Below are 8,342 nucleotides of genomic sequence, written 5' to 3'. Positions count from 1 at the left end.
GATTTGTAGATTTAGCTTTAATTTGATTTTGATTTCTGACAGGAAGATGATTTTTTTTTAGCTTTGTTGATATAAAAGAGAGAATCCTTTTGCGAATTGGATTCGACGAAATACCGAATTTTAAATAATGTAATTCGCTAAATTGAGCGAATCGCGAATTAGAATTAAGAAAGCGAATTGAACGAATTGCGAATCCGGTAACCCTGGTTTTGCCGCATACCAGCTTCTCAATGTAGGTATGTAGGTATAGGAATGGATATGGGTAGCCTGTTGGGAACAATGCCAAAGTTGCCAAGTCACACCATAACAAACTTAACAGGTGTACTAATTGTACTTTTTGCCTTTGATCGGTAGCTTAGGATTTTAGGCGAAGGGGAAACTTAAATTCATCCAACGTCTTCATTTAGATTCACACTAGACTGTGTGAAACTAATTGTTTGATAAATGCAATGCTTATACCTTAAGGCTTAAGTGCGTGAAGGGAAAAGTAGCTCTAATTAATTACAATGTTTGCTTCTCATACTTCCTTAGTTGAAGATGTTATGGAGAGCTTCAAAATGGAACGCTATTGTCGAAGTAATAATGTTGCTTAGATTTTAATAACCGACCAGCCTAAAATAAAATAATCAATAATTTGAGGGAGGCATCGTCTTTAATTTTAATAGAGTGGAAGTCCCAAAATTCTTTGATTATGTGTGACTGTATAATTGAATTTAGCAAAATGGTGACTATTATCCGTCTTTTTTCTTTTCCCATTGTGGCAGTCATTAGATGCGAATCTTGTCTCAATCTTCACGTGGGTCATGTGGAAACTACGCTTCTATGTTGCCAACTTAGGAGTAAGGCTGTTTACACCCCCCCCCCCCCCCCCTTACCTACAAATTTACAGGAGCCAATATACGGGGTTATTGTTGTACTTTGAGAGATTTTTATTGCTGAAGATTATGTTAAGTGATAATTCTCATCTGGAAAAGGACATAGCTTTCAGAGGTTGAGTTTGCGCGTTTCGAAGTGGGTTAGTTTTGTTCGGGTGTTCTTCTCACATCCAGTTTGGACCTAATTTTCGCAAATAATATTGAAAAATAGAGTTGTGGGATCAGAAATTAGTTTATTTTTGTTTGGTTTGATGGGGAACAGCCAACTGGCGGGTTGAATGTCCCTCAAATGAAATTATTTTAGCCTTTTGTTGCTGAGATTGTTATGGGGTGTTTGAGTTTTGACTGAGTTTATGTTTTAGCAGCTTTTTTATATGCCATTTGTCGCTAAGTATTAGCATGAGTATGCGAGTAGTTTGAGAGGGAAAAGGGGAGAGGAAAGAAGGGAGAGAGAGAGAGACTCTGGTGTTCAAATTTATTTGTGCATAGTGATAGGGAAATAAGCATAGGGAAAGGGGGAGAGAGAAGAAGAGGGAGGGATGACGAGTTCGATGCAAAATATGGTGTTACTCGGTGTTACTACTATATTGATTTTAGTAACTGCGGCATCGGCAACGCTGAATAAATAGGTGTTGCCTATATGTGTACTGCTTGCCTACAGAAAAACGTCATCTCCACTTCAAGGTATTCATCTAACAACCCACAGACCCGTCGTCGGAGCTTAGGGCCTTATCTCTATAATGTTTTGTGTATACAGAATAGCAGCAACGTTTGATGTAGCATACGAGACTGGAGAGTATACTCTATAATCTATCTGCATACACTGACAATATGGAAAGCCTTTTGGAATTGAAAGCTGCAATCCTATACTCTATGACTTCACAGGTATTCGATGTCCGTTTTTTGTAGGACACGTAGAATTTCCGCAAACCTATACGCCTCTGAAAATTGCAAACTTTGCTATATTCATTTAAAACACTGAATATTTCCCACCTCCGAAGACAATTGCGGGACACTAATAGTCTGAAAACATGGCTTTGAGCGTTCATGCAACTCACATAGGGTAAAGGCCATGTCTTAGGCCAATTCATGAAGATGACTAACGGTCAAACCTACTTTTAATCTTCACCTAAACATAATTACACATTCCTTATATGCAGGAAAAGCAGGCCTACCTCAAATACATTGCAAGCAACACTAAACTGTATGTTCAGGTCGTACCTACTGCAGCTCTCTCTAGAACTCAAGAGTTGAAGTGGGTGCTTCGCAAAACCTCTCTAATCTAGACAACAAATATATCAGAATGATTTTGAAGAATTTCGAGGCATTTCTGTTGACAGTGTACACTACCAAGTATAAGCAGGAAAAGTTTCGGGTTAGGTACCCTTGAAACAGTTCCACGAATAACTACAATAACGGGAAGGACAAACTGATCAGCTAACATATAACTACTAGACAACCCTATTTTTTTTGGTGTATCATATAGCTTTTAAGCAAACCTGTATTGTACTAATTGTATATATATTCCTGCCTTCGTCCCAGCTGAATGCCACCAAAATCGTTTTATCCTGCGTTTGGCCTGCCTTTCCGGTGCTTGTACATAATACCACCAACGCTATACTATAACATTTACTTTCCGAATATTAAATTGAATTGCAACCGTTCAATCCATAAAACGGTGGAGGTCAACCACGTTAATTAATACACCTGCCAGACTAAAGCTAACCACATTTTAACTAAAACTGGTTACCCGGGGAAATTATGTCAGCTGTTAGTCAAATCGAAGCTCCGCGCCCGGGAGGGCGCGGCGCAGCGACTAGTTAATAAAAACACAAATGAGTTTACTAGTTTAAAAACCAAGGTATTACTTCTTCTATTGTCAATCGAATTTGAGTCTTTGGCATTTGAGATGGACTATCTCTCATCCATGGGGGTGCGGCCAAAACCCCAAGTGAAACTAATATTATCAGAGCCCATAGTTGTAAAGATTAAGCGTGATACAACACAGAAGAAGTAAATCTCGGTTAAGAATTTGCAACTGGAGAGGGAGACGGACTCACATATGAGCAAAGTGTGAAAAAGTTCCTCACATGTAACAAATTTACAAGTGAGTGTTCTACGTCTGAAAAAGATAAGACAATTTATTACTACTTTCTCTATTTCAACGAATTCTATACATTACTTTATACACGTATATTAATGCTCGTTTTCTTTTATTTATATCTTTATTTATATAGTACCAAAAATTATAAAAATTTGATATTCATAATATACTCGATAAGACAATTTAAACAAGATCTCACATTAGTATATTTAATGTTATATATTAGAAGTTGTATTGAAGATTCTCCTTACATATAAATAGTACTCAAAAAGTAAATATATAGAATTCATTGAAATGGAGGATGTACAATTTACTATTCCCTCCAATATTTTTTATTTCTTTCCATTTTATTTTTTAGGGTCAAAGTTGAAAAAAATTTGTAACATAAATAACTCAATAAAGAAATACTTTTACTAAATAAAATTAATGTATTTGCATTTATCATCAAACATATTTCACAAAATATTATTTTCTACAAAATATTATATATACATGTCAAAATTTACCGTCAAAAAAGCGGCTTGGAGACCGCGCAAAAAAATGGGAAGAAATAAAAAATTGGACTAGTTTATAGTGAAAAAGTTACTCAACCCATTAACAATTGTTTAAATATGCAATCTCCTTGAATTTTTTAAATGAACTTTCTCTCGTACTTGTGGACGCATTTCTCTCTGTAAGAGAGTTGAAGAACTTGGCTTAGGACTTAGGAATATGTACCAGATTATCAGCTATATATTAAACAGTATGCAAAATCGCATTTTTCTAATTGCAATCTTTGTTCTGGAATCTTATTAATTTTATTAATTTGAAGAAAATCGTATTTTATTTAGGGGGTGTTTGGTAAACGGCGGATTGAGAAATTTTCAGCATATTCAAGGCTTTTAGCATGTTTGACTCACCAATCTACTATTTTGAGTGTTTGGTAAATAGCATATTGAAATAGTAGATTGGAGCTCAATCTACTGTTTTCCAATATGCTGCTCTACCCAGCATATTCACATTAGTAGATTGTTAAATTTGAATTCGTCAACAATCTACACATAGATACAACAATCTATTAACCAAAATCTGCTAATTACCAAACACTTCTACTAAATCTGCTAATTGAAATATACTAGTCAAACCTGTTAATCCAATCTGTCATTTATAATCTGCTTGACCAATCTGCTTCTGCTAATATCAATCTGCTGATTACCAAACAGAGCCTTAATCTGTTATCATTTGTAGATTCCGTGTGATCATTTATTAATGATAGTAATCTTGAAAAAAAAAATATTAGACATTGTCCAACATATATACACAATCTAGTCATCTAGGTTGGCATAAAGGGACAGCATAGAAGAAATATACTCTCTCCATACCAATTCAAAGGTATTTCACACTTGCCGAAACACGTTTTGTTACGTGAATATCTTTAGTTACACATTATTAAAAATTATAAAAAAAATTGATATTTTTTTAGCATTCATGACGATAAATCAAACAAGATCCCATATGACTATATTTTATCTTATAGATTAAGAATAATATCGAAGATTCCCTACGATCATGAATAATGTCATTTTGGCTAATGTTACCTTTGGATTGGTATGGAGGGAGTACACCATAATCTATTAGTGTTTCCACTGTTTTCAATTAGTGACTGCTAAAATTCACGTAATAATAACATAATCAACGATTTAATCATTCACCCTTTTTTTTATAAAACAACAATAATAATACTCCACTAGTTTTAAACCCGTGCAAAAAATGCACGGGTCGTATTGTCGTAGTAGCAAGCGCTACCATTGGATACAGAAGTTAAATAGTTTAGGATTTAAAATGTGTACTCACTATGCTAAATATTTTATTTATGATATACATTACTTTTTATGAACCTATGGCGGTGAAAGTAATTAGGGTAGGCTCACATATAATGAAAAAAATACTCATTTATCAAGATTACACATATATGGCTGACCATTTACATTTAAATTCCATTATAATATGTTTATTAAAGTGTATATTGGGTCGGTCCAATTTTTTATAACTATTAATTATCAGCCTAAGTGTGATCTCGTTTATTAAAATTATTCGATCATTATTAATTATAAAACCCTTTCAATATTATTAAACACTACATAAATACGAATTTTAGTTAAGTAATTTATAATTTGACGCTATTACTACCCTTCCCTTTCGACTTTTATTGGCTTTTGTGTTAAAATTAAAGGTAAATAATTGACCGAAACGAAGGCAGTATGAAATAATTTAATTAGGATTATCATTAAACTCCTACTATAGATAGAACTATGTTACAACCGTTTACGATAGATGTATATATAAGAACATATCAACTTGTTAATGCAAATAAAATACTCCGGATTAAGTTATCCTTAAATGGCTCAAATACGATACATCGTTTATGATAAATATATATGGGAACATATCAACTTTGTTAACGCAAATAAAATACTCAGTATTAAGTTATCCTCAAATGGCTCAAATACGATACACCGTTTATAATAAATGTATATAAGAACATATCAACTTGTTAACGCAAATAAAATACTCTGTATTAAGTTATCCTAAAATAGCTCATATACGATCCAAGCAAATAGTAGGATGATACTCCGTATTATAGAAGCAGAGACAAATCATATAATTGGGTTCATAACCAAATCATATACTCCTAGTACTTAGAAAGAGACAAATACAAAGTACTACTCCCTCATATTCACTATATTCTTCCCCTTTCCTTTTTGCACAAGAAATAAGACAGTGAATTTGGACCACACAAAACACATTACCCCACATGCAATTTAATTTGGACCACACAAATCAACCCAAAAAAGGAAATAGGGAAGAAAACCCGAATAATCCGAATAAAGAAATAGCGAAGAATATAGTGAATAGGAGGGAGTACTATATTTTTTCAAACATAATTAATTAACCTAGCGACTTCTATATTTCACCTCACTATCACTGTCATGCTATCTCTCTTATTTTTTTTATTTTAATTTTTGTTTTTTACCTTCTTTCACAGATTTAAATCTTAGTCTGTCAATTAATTCATCTTATATATTCAAAATAATTATCAAAATCCTTAGCCAAAAAATATTCGATCAGGTGAATCTGAAAATTTGTTGATATGAAAATGAATATTTTCATATTTGATTAAGTGTTCGATGTGATAATGTTAAATATTTTCTTCAGTTTGATCGACTCATCAATTCGGTAAGAGTACATGCATGTTGTTGATGCCGATTTGTAATATTTTCTGGGATTGATGATAATTTTTATGTTTGTGACTTCTTAGTTTCAATTTTTTTTCGCTAATTAAAGTCCTCTAATATTTTTTTTTTCAAAATATTTACTTTAAATGTTTTCGCTTTGTTAATTTTCTAAAGAGCGATATTTTTTTTTCCCGTTTTCTGCAATAATTGGTCCAATTAAATTGTATTCAACATATTTCAAAGATTATACTTTGTTAATGTTCTCAAGATTTTCTTTTTGGTGAAATGTAAATTGTATTAATAATTAAGAACATTACGCCAAGCACATTCTTATCATACGATACTCAAGTAATATTAGACTAAGTCTATCTTATGAAGCCAGATCAAAGCTTTCCTATAACTCTTACAACTTCCTAATGAGTCAATCTTCCCTTTTAAGACATCCTAAATCCTGCCCAGCACCGTTTGAGGAAGCTGCACCACTCCCTCAATTCTAGCAGAGTTTCTATTGAGCCAAATGAAATAGATCAGAGTTGCAAAAGCAGCCATGACAACCTTCTTTTGTAACAAAGACCTGCATCGCCAGTTTATTAGCCATATAACAAGGTCTCTCTGACAGTTTACCCCAACCAATGCTGAAGTAAAATCAAACACCTCTGACTGTAGACACACTCAAAAAATAGATGCTGCTGAGTCTCCTGATGTGCACCACAAAGATCACAAATCCCATCACTAATAATCCCAAACCGCAGAAGTCTATCCTTAGTTAGCAATTTTTGATGCACAAAAACCCAATTAATGAAGCAAACCTTTGGTAGGCAGAGTCCATTCCAAACATAAGTCAGCCATCTGACCTGCAAATGATCCCTGAGCAGCCAGTCATAGACCTCTCTCAGAACATAATCCTTAGATAACCAACCATTAGAGAAGAAATCAGCCTGTAAAATCTCCTTAACTCTGCAAACTTGTCTCCAAGTCCAACTAGAGTTAGAAGTAGCTTTGTAATCCCACCAATTTGATTGTTTTATATAAATGTGATGAACCCATTTCACCCAAAAAGTGTCCTTCTTCTGAGAAATCCACCAGGTGTATTTACCAAGTACAACCAGATTCCAGAAAAGACTGTGTTTGATACCTAACCCACCCCTATCAGAAGGGAGGCAGCAAGTATCCCAAGCAATTCCTGGTACCTTGTGGAAATCATCAGTGCCTAACCACAAGTAATTTCTGCACACTGCATCCACTCTACTGAGGACACCTTTAGGTATTAGAAAAATCCTAGACCAATAGCTGTGTAGTTGTGACAGCACAGACCTTACCAAGACTAGTCTTCCAGCATAACTCAGTTTTTTTGCCCCCCAACTTCGTATCCTTACCACAATTTTATCCACCAGAAGGCTACATTCAGCATTTGTGAGCCTCTTGTAAGATATGGGAATGCCAAGATATCTAAAGGGGAACTGGCCAAGTTTGAAACCAGAGAGTTCAGAAAAGGAAAGGAAAGCTCTCATCATTACTTTCACAGAGCCAAGGTCACCTCTGCAAAACAGAAGGAGATCATCTGCAAAAGCAAGATGACTCAAGCCTAACTTCCTGCACATAGGATAAAATTTAAATTCTGGTCTTTGAGTAACCACATTGAGAATCCTGATGAAATACTCAAGGCAGAGGGTAAAGAGTAAGGGGGACATGGGATCTCCCTGTCTGAGCCCCCTCCGTCCTTTGAAAAAACCAAACTGAGTCCCATTGAGAGCAAGAGAATAGTAATGAGATGTGAGGCATTGCATGATCCAAGTTATCATGGGCTTAGGAAATTCCAAAGCATACAACATTCCTTCTACAAACTCCCATTCAATAGAATCGTAGGCTTTTCTGAGGTCAACCTTCATCAAGACCCTAGGAAAACAAGTCTTCCTGTTGTAGAGTCTCACAAGGTCTTGACAAATCATTATATTATCAATGATATCCCTCCCTTGAAGGAAAGCACTCTTATTAAGACTCACAATCTCAGCAAGGGTGCTAGCAATTCTATTACAAATGACCTTAGTAATGCACTTATAAATCACATTACAGCAAGCAATGGGTCTATAATCAGTCACAGAGGCAGGACAGTCTTTTTTAGGAATTAAGGTAAGGATAGTGGCACTA

This window comes from Silene latifolia, chromosome 11 (assembly GCF_048544455.1).
Source record: "Silene latifolia isolate original U9 population chromosome 11, ASM4854445v1, whole genome shotgun sequence".
In the NCBI taxonomy this organism is placed as follows: domain Eukaryota; kingdom Viridiplantae; phylum Streptophyta; class Magnoliopsida; order Caryophyllales; family Caryophyllaceae; genus Silene; species Silene latifolia.
Note: the sequence above shows the minus strand (reverse complement) of the source record.